The sequence below is a fragment of the Dermacentor silvarum genome, chromosome 5 (assembly GCF_013339745.2).
Source record: "Dermacentor silvarum isolate Dsil-2018 chromosome 5, BIME_Dsil_1.4, whole genome shotgun sequence".
In the NCBI taxonomy this organism is placed as follows: Eukaryota; Metazoa; Arthropoda; class Arachnida; order Ixodida; family Ixodidae; genus Dermacentor; species Dermacentor silvarum.
The window spans coordinates 158,052,685-158,061,062 of record NC_051158.1 but is presented as its reverse complement, the minus strand read 5'-3'; the positions used below and the strand labels follow the sequence as shown (position 1 = coordinate 158,061,062).

The 8,378-nt window shown below is 49.0% G+C and overlaps 1 long non-coding RNA gene across 1 annotated transcript; it reads left to right on the top strand.

The window, feature by feature from the left end:
- The first annotated feature begins 3,149 nt into the window (after nucleotides 1–3,149).
- Nucleotides 3,150–6,620, top strand: LOC125946087 (uncharacterized). The gene is made up of 3 exons (XR_007467397.1): nucleotides 3,150–3,569; nucleotides 4,533–4,642; nucleotides 5,173–6,620. It is a non-coding gene; the product is annotated as an uncharacterized LOC125946087 (long non-coding RNA).
- Nucleotides 6,621–8,378: the final 1,758 nt, after the last annotated feature.

The following is an 8,378-nucleotide window of genomic DNA, read 5'->3' as shown; positions in this document are numbered from 1 at the left end:
CTGTCAGAGTGTCTTCGATTCTCCCACGTAACATGTCTAATGTTTCGTGTGAGCGAGAGGTCCGGGCAGGTATCGCGTGTCACTGAATTTCCCAGGCACGTGGGTTGCGCTGGGTCGGTGAGCAGCGTGAAACCGAGAGTAGTGATAAGCTCCTTAAGCTTGCGGCCCCGAGCCTTTTCATAGCGGTACCCCCAGTGTGGGCTAGGAGCATTGAAGTTTCCAACCACCACAAGGGGTTGCCGAGCCGCCGCTTGGAGATCCCGATAGAATAGTTCCGCGAAAGTGACCCGTTGAAGGTGCGGGGGACAGTCAGTACACGTTGAGAATATGGATTGACTGGGCCCCGCGCTTCTGGGGAAGAACGGAGATCATACATTAATCATAGGGAAGGTCAAGGTCTAGATCGACCTGAACAGCCGTATATTATTTGTGAGCGAGGAGACTGGTGGTGGTGCCGCCTATGTAGGAGCAGTAGCCCGAAAGGGTAGGGTTTGGACCGGCTTCTTGGAGGACAAGAACGGCCGAGAGAGAGCCCCGAGATTGAAGGAAGAGGAGAAGATGCGAACGCTTTCGCCTGTTCCCGAAGCTCCTTGAGTTCCACTGGATGATTTCCAATTGCGATGATGGCGAAGGTGTAGATGAAGGAGTCGCCATGATGGAAATCCAAAGTTTTACTGGTCATCCTCCACGCCCTGCCCCTGACCTTGCGGAGCAGGAAGGGGGATGGAAGCCGGGTTCAGGGCCGGGGAAGAGGAACCGGCAACTTTGCGTCTACGCGGGGCGGAGCTGCTGCTCTTAGAGGCCGACGCGAGCGATATGATGTGGTGCGGAACTGGGTGAGAGCCCAGGCCTGAACCGCCTGAACCACCTCAGCTACAATGTATTGTACATTAATGGTGGAAATTTGGTAGAGGACTACATTTACTAGACGAGTAATACGGTCCTCGAGCGGCAGGGTGTGGTGTACAGGAAGAGGGCTCTGAGGTGCCCCCGTAGCTGCTTGAGCAGCGTAGCTGATTGAGCACCGTTGAGCGCCGTGGACGAAGCCGGGGGAGTGGGGGGAGTACGCGGGGTAGGTGTAGCGCGAGGGCTAGGCTGAGGGTCAACGGGTTGAATAACTGGGGCGGCAGTAGGGGGTCCTGCCGGTTTCTGTTGTTGCAGTTGGAAAGTTGCCACCTGCTTAGTGAGAGCTGTGATTTGCCGCTGAAGAAGAGCATTCTGTTTTCGTAGAGCGGAGAGCTCTGAAGAAAGAGGGGGGGAGGGAGGGAGAGGCTGAGGAGCAGTAATCCCTGCCCAGCTGCTCACCTGAGGTGGCGCCATGACAAGCGGCGGGTAGTGCACTGAGGTGGTCGGCGGTGGGTTCGCCGGGGTCTGGAGACGTGATACAGGCGAGGGTTGGGAAGCTGCTTGCGTGCCCGGTGACGGGTTTGCTGGTGGCTTCGAGGTCGATGGTGGTGTAGGTTTCCGATATTTCCCTGGCCATCCCCGAGCGCCGGTTTCATGCGGGCCGGAGCAGAGAAGGCATGTCGGGTTACATTCGTGTTGAGCTAGGCCTTCCGGAGTCACTTGGACTTGAGTGCCACAGCGGGTACAGCGACCGGGAGTGGGTCGCGGGCAGGCCGAGGGTCGATGCCCAATGGTGTCGCAGAGGAAACAGGCCGGGATTGTCTTCTTGTACGGGCGCACGTAGGCCACGACACTGTGGTAGAAGATGAAGCGGGGGAGCTTCGTGCCCTCGAAGGTCACCACCGCTGCAGTAGAGTAACCGAATTTGCGGACCGCCAGGATAGCGCCTTGCGGCAATTCGAGTTCTGATTTGATGCGCTGTGGGGTTTCAGCCGGGTTGATGGTGATGACACCCCATTTCAAACTCTTTGCCTGCCATTTCGTTTAAAAGAAAATAAAGGAAAGCGGCGGCGAGCCCGCTCCTACGTAAAGCTATAACGGGCATAAAACCAATTAAAGTAAATGAAAAGGGGTGCCAAAACCACCCAAAGCGCACAATTTAGAGAGAGAAAACCAATTGGAAAAATAAAGGTTGGGCACAGTAACGCGTGGCATCCTAAGGGTCTGGTAAGCGAGCACAGAAAGTACTCGCGTAGAGCGTTTATTAAAACAATGATGAGAATGAAGAAGCATTAAGCAATGAAGATGAAGCAAAAGCAGCAGGTGCCCGTTCCGTGGACGGGCAGCGGGAAGCAGATAAGGGGAATCCGACCACTGAGAAGATCAGCAGGAGGGATCACTCAGGAAGTGAGCCTGTAAAAATCTAAAAAAATTCAGGGAGGCAAGGCGATGACTGACGGGTCCAGCCGGACCGATCAGTCATCCCCAGAGAAGCAACGAACGCGCGCCAACGCCCCGCCGGCCAGCGGGATCACACGGCCCACGTTTAAAAACAAAGAGGAAACAATTTCAATGGAATGCAGGGTGCAAGTGACGACGAAGGGCACCGCTCGACAGAGTGCTTAGAAGTAAAGAAACATGACAGTGGTGGTGAATGTACGAAAAAAAAAAAAAAAACATGGAATACACAGGTATAAATTGAAAAAAACCGAAACATCGCGAAAAAGAAAGAACCCTTACAAAAATGGGTTTGACCTTTCAGTCACCCGCGAGTCACCAACCAGTCACCCCAGTCACCTCCCTGTGGACTCGTCCTTCCTGTATACCTAGTCTACAGATTTTCTGCAGACTCCGTGTAGACAGCCTGCGGACTTGTCTGTGTAATATGCGTGCACGCCCAGTGCGCGCGTGTGTGTGTATACGTATACGAATATATATATTCTGAACCATGAAAGGTTTTATCATTAAAAAAAACGGTTAGTTTTGCCATTTTTACATTACGAAAACTTTGCCACTGATTCCTATAAGCACAGTCTGACAATGGCAGTAACCTAAGGCAATTAATATTAATTGAAATGAGGTAATGGCTACATAACCTGCATTAAATACAGCAGTGGTACTATGGGTCGATTCACAGCATGGATGTGCGCATACATATATACAGGGTGCCACACAACGCCATGCGATCACCGTAAACATGGTCGCTTCTGGTGCCGGCCAACAGATGGCGCCACCGTGAGCGCGGGAGTGCCGGCAAAATATACAGGTGCTACTATTTTCCCGTCTTCAGCTGTCGGCATGTCGGTACATGTGCGTGCGCGCTGCATTCACGCCGGCCGATGTGTATTTTATTGGTGTGTACGCCGTGCCGACAGAAAGTGTGGTGCTTTTTCTGTGTATTAATGATCCAAAACGCCTGGGACCGCGTAATGTAGCGTGGAGTATCTTTCGTGTGCTACGCCGATGATTATCGTAGTTAGGCCCGTTCGCACTTTCTTTGTTCCTGGCTCGTAAAAAGCCTCAGGTACTCTCGCTGCGCTCGCATCGGATCACAGCGCACGGAAGAACTTGTTGAAAGTCGTGCTATCACGTGCTATTAGTTCATCTACAATTCTACAGTGCTTACGCTGGATGGGCCGTGCACCGACGGTTCTTGCCGCGGTACCTGTACGATGCCGCGGAACCTGTGACACGAAGGAGTGGTTGCCGAGTACGCCCAACAGGTAAGTCCGGCGCTTGCGCGAATTCTTGTAGCCTGTGAAGTGTACATTGTTGTATAGATCGCAAGATGACTAGTAAAGCGACAGAGATGATAGATGTGCTTTCGGAATCTTCGTTGTTTTGTGGCAGTGCAGATATTGCATACAGTTTCATGAAAATTGCCCTGAAACGTGTTGATGTTTGCTGAAGCTTTATCGATTATTTGATTTCTTCTATGAAGTATCCTAGCGCCGCGGATTATTCGATCTGAATGGGCACAAAAATTCAAGCAGGAAAAGTTACCGTTTGGGTCCGTAATTTCTCAGCGAGAAATATCGTATACGTATTTCTAGAAGTACGTCGATGTGTTGTCTTGACGGCTAACGACTGCGTGAGATGGCACCCGATTGCTGTGTCTGACGCATTGCCAAATTTTAGCTTATATACTAATTGTTCTATTTATAGAATGTCGTCAGACAGCCTGCATTTCTTGTGTTGGATGTCCTGTGTGTTCTCGTGTATTTGTAAAGGTTTCTGATTTTACTAAGATGCCGAGATTTCGACAGCAATGTTTCTTTTTAAACGAAATATCTTTTTTTTTTCTCTCTCTCCTGAAAAGGGGGGGGGGGTCTGTTCGTTTTCCGCGCATCGTCCTTTGGGACAGTGCTTTGTTGCGCCGCAGGAAGAAATTAGGTTTTCGAACGCTTTTCATGATCTAAAGAATTTTCTTCATAGTACAATTCACATTTCACTTACTACAGATCTGCGTTCGAGTGAAGCTTTTGATAGTAGATTCATGTTTGCTGCAGTGCCATTTACATGTTAAATAACCACCTGTGATTTAATAATCGCACATTTGTACAGCCAGATGCAGCTTCCTGGAGCTGGTTGTACGAGACTTTTCATAATATAACATGATCTTGTTAAATCGCAAGTTTGCAGTTAAAACAGATATTACAGTAAACTGAAATTTTTTTATTGTTTAGGAAAGTCACGATTTTGGTGAGCCAGAGGTATCTCTACACCCCATACGAACCTCCGGCACTTCTGCAACCTGACAACACGGAAAAGCATCTGATCTGCATGCTGCGACAAGGTGTGTACAAAACGGTCACTGCCACTTACACGAGCTCTAGGTTTTGTTGGTATAATTCATACCTGGCAACTTCCCTGAGTTGCCCGACAAAAGCAGGAGGGCTTTGGTTACCTTTATTACAATTTTTTGTAGACTTCTAACATCCGTGCCTGCACAGATTCTGTGTTCTTAATCATATTTCCCTAAGTAGTCAAAATTGTGTATTACATATTTTTGGTGGTGCATTGGGTATTGACTCCCATCATACTACAGAGAAAGGGACCTCAGAACAAAAAGCCACAAAAGGTGGTTTAAAGGTGTTCGAAGCCCGGAATTCAACATTCCGTAATACAGCACTCTGGATTCCAATTCATCTCTATTCCGCGTCATCATTGTTGACTTACCAAAATTCAGGAAATTGTTCAAGCTGCGTAAACATTGTATTTTGCCAATATACGGCAAGACATTGTTCCTGATATTGTTTCAGGGTTGTACTTCCCAAGATATGTCCCTAAATTATGTCTCTAAAATTCACTCTCCTTCTTTTACAGAGTATACATGCAGCAAGTTCAAGTGCGCAGACCTCAAATTGAAGAGGGCATAGGCTTCATGCTGCAGAAAATGGGGTCCAAGAGCGACTCCTCTTCCAAGGAATCAAGTGGCGAGTAGATATTCTGACTCACTACTTCATCGTTCGTTGTGCTGGAGCATGCACTGTGACACACAAAGGTAGTGGAGACAAAAACACATGACAAGTGAAGCGCGAACTGTCAACTGAGTTTGGTGAACAAGAAGGAAGAAGCTATACCCGAAGCCACTATCATCAGCTGGCTGCGGGTTATATGTGCTAAAAAGGCGTAGATAGATAATCAGAATGAATCAGAACTTACAAGGCGACCCACTTGAATCATATCGAGCCGATAATATGTTGGAAATTGAGTGACGATGAGGTAGAGCCACAGACGACTCGCTCACGCAGGCTTCAGCACCAGCCACAACTGTGCAAAATGATTCCCATATCTCTCGTCACTTTGCGCTTGCTTCTGACGAGGATTTCCGCAATGTGAAAAGATGGTGTGCAACCGCATCTCGTGCAGTGCACAGCCAAGTTGCCTGTGCATTTACTAGGCTGTGAGCATATCTGTGATCCCAGAGCTTCAGATTCTAGCACCAGTGCACAACGTAAGCGCAGTTGCATGTGAGCGGTACTTTGTAAATGACTCCCGCTTCGCACGCAACATGTCCCCAATTTTTCATATGTGAAGAGGCAGTTGTTTATAAGATACCGCTCACATGCAACCATGCTTACGTAGGATAAATGTGCTGGTGCTTGAATCAGTGTCTCGGGGGAGCACAGATATACTTTCAGCCTAGTAAATGCCCCAGTCAACTTAGCTGCGCACTGCACGAGGTGCGGTTACACACCGTTTTTTGAAAGTATGAAAATCCTCCTCAGAAGCAAGCGCGCAAAGTGATGAGTAAGGTAGGAGAAGCATTTTGCATGGTTGCTGCTGCTACTACAGCCTGCGTGAGTGAGCCATCTGTGTCTCTATCTCATCACCTAACTCAATTTCTAACATATCACCTCTATATAATTCGAGTGGGTCACCTGGTCGGTTCTGATTCATTGTTAATATCTTTTCACTGCCAGTGTGCATGTAACATCCAACTGAAACTAGCGGCTATGAGTATAAATCCTTATTCATTAAACTAGGCTGACAGTTTGCGCTTTACTTGTGTGTTTTAACTCCACTAACTTTGTGTGTCACAGCACAACAAACGATGAAGCTAAACTAGAGCCTTTTTAAGTATTGCTTACCTTACTCACTACTTCATTCCTTGGATGATATATTTTTGGTTCGAACCTGGCAGCCATGAAGAAATTACAGACGAATAAAGAGTGCAAAAAATACTATTGCGTCTGTTATTTCATTGCATGCGTGCATGCATGCCAGTTCCTGATAGGTGGGCTACAGAGGTTCTGACAAATGTCTGCTCATTTTCTGCATCCTGTGACCACACTCTCGACAGACTTTCTGCAGACATTCTGCATCCTGCGGCTACAAAGGCTCTGCAGACTTTCTGCAGAAAGGGTGTACCAATTGCCCACTGGGAGGTGACAGGAAGTGACAGAAAGTCTGTCACCTGTCTGCACGTATTCTGCATCCCGGGTGACTCAGAGTCTGTAAGATTTCTGCAGCAATACTGCAACTTTTTTTGTAAGGGAAGGAATAGAGAACGAAAAAAAAAACAGAAAGGATAGAGAAATCACTATAGAAACAGCCAGAAAAGGATAAAGAAGAAAGCAAACAAAAAGAGAAAGAAGAAAGGGGGAAAAGAAAGAGAAAAAGTTGAAATAAAGAACAGAAAAAAAGAAGAAAAAAAAGAAAAGGAGCACTCGCCAGAACGAAACCCCGAGCAGGCTCGCACTAACTGCAGGGCACAACCACAAAAACAGCCGCGCATCAGCAGGCATACCGTGTAAAGGCAAACAAGAGGATAAGCATAATAAAGATTGGCGCAAGAACCGCGCGGACCCGGTCAACGCCCCAGAAGGGCGAGATAGCCAACGCGCAGCCGGACACCACCAAGATGGTATGCCCAAAGAGGCTAGCAACCAATCGCAGCTTGAGAATATTCAGGAAGATGGACAAGTCACACCAGAGGTGATAACGCTTCATTATGGCGGAAACACAGTTGTTATCGGCGCAAGGGCGTGCCAGTGCAGTGCGCCGCACGAAGGCCGCAGGAGCCAGAGGCAACCACCGCGCACGCGCAAGACCCGTGAATGCATAAGCAGGAATCGCTCAAGCTTGTGATGAGGAACTACCGCCTCCCAAGTCGCTGGGACAAGGAGCCAGCCACGACGCCCGGTCGCGCACGCACAAGGCACAGGCACGCGCACGTCCAAAGCCGCCGAATACGGCAGATATGGATCCAGCGACATGGCCGGAACTGCCAGGGCGAGACCGTCCCAGAGGCTGGATGGCAGCGCCAGCCACCGCGCCGAACGGCATACCACGCGAGCCAGTGAATGCAAGCGGCCAACCAACCACAGGGTCGTGTAATTGCGGGCGACACGGGTGTGTGCCGTGGAGGTCATGCTAACGCTGGCAGAAGCTTGAATGTTTAAGTCACGAGGCCGCTGTTGCGGCCAAAGATGAAAGTCGTGAAGACATCATTATGGCACTGTAACGGAGCCCCGAAGGGTTAGGTGGTGTCCGGAACCGCGACGCCGCCGGAAGACTCGGGTACCGCAAGGCTTATTACGCGTTGCATGCGCGTCAAAAGCGCGCGATTATTCTTTGTCGCCAGTATGCCAGGGTACTACTGGTCAGGCGTAACGCGAGGGCTGCCCGAAGGTCGCATAAGGCGGGCTGCTAGCGACGCAGTCAAAGAACAATCATTTAGGTCATAATGGGCGAACGACGTACATTCAGCACCACAAGGACAAATATTGTCTTGTTTGAGGCCAAATGGGTGAAGGTAATAGGGGAAGCGCCCGTGACCAGTAATTCCTTGCACCACTGATGAGTCCGGGGGAAAATATTTTGGAATCGACAAAACGTCGGGGACCCAATCATATAAAGATTTGTCTTGATGATTTGAAAGCCAATCGCGGTACCAATAAAGACACATCGGTTTGCAAAATTGTGATGTTATTGGGTGCAGGATCACTCCAGAAAGAGATAGAAGCAGCACGCGGAAGCACAAACACACATCAGACGTATATTGGACACACGTAATACATTAAAAC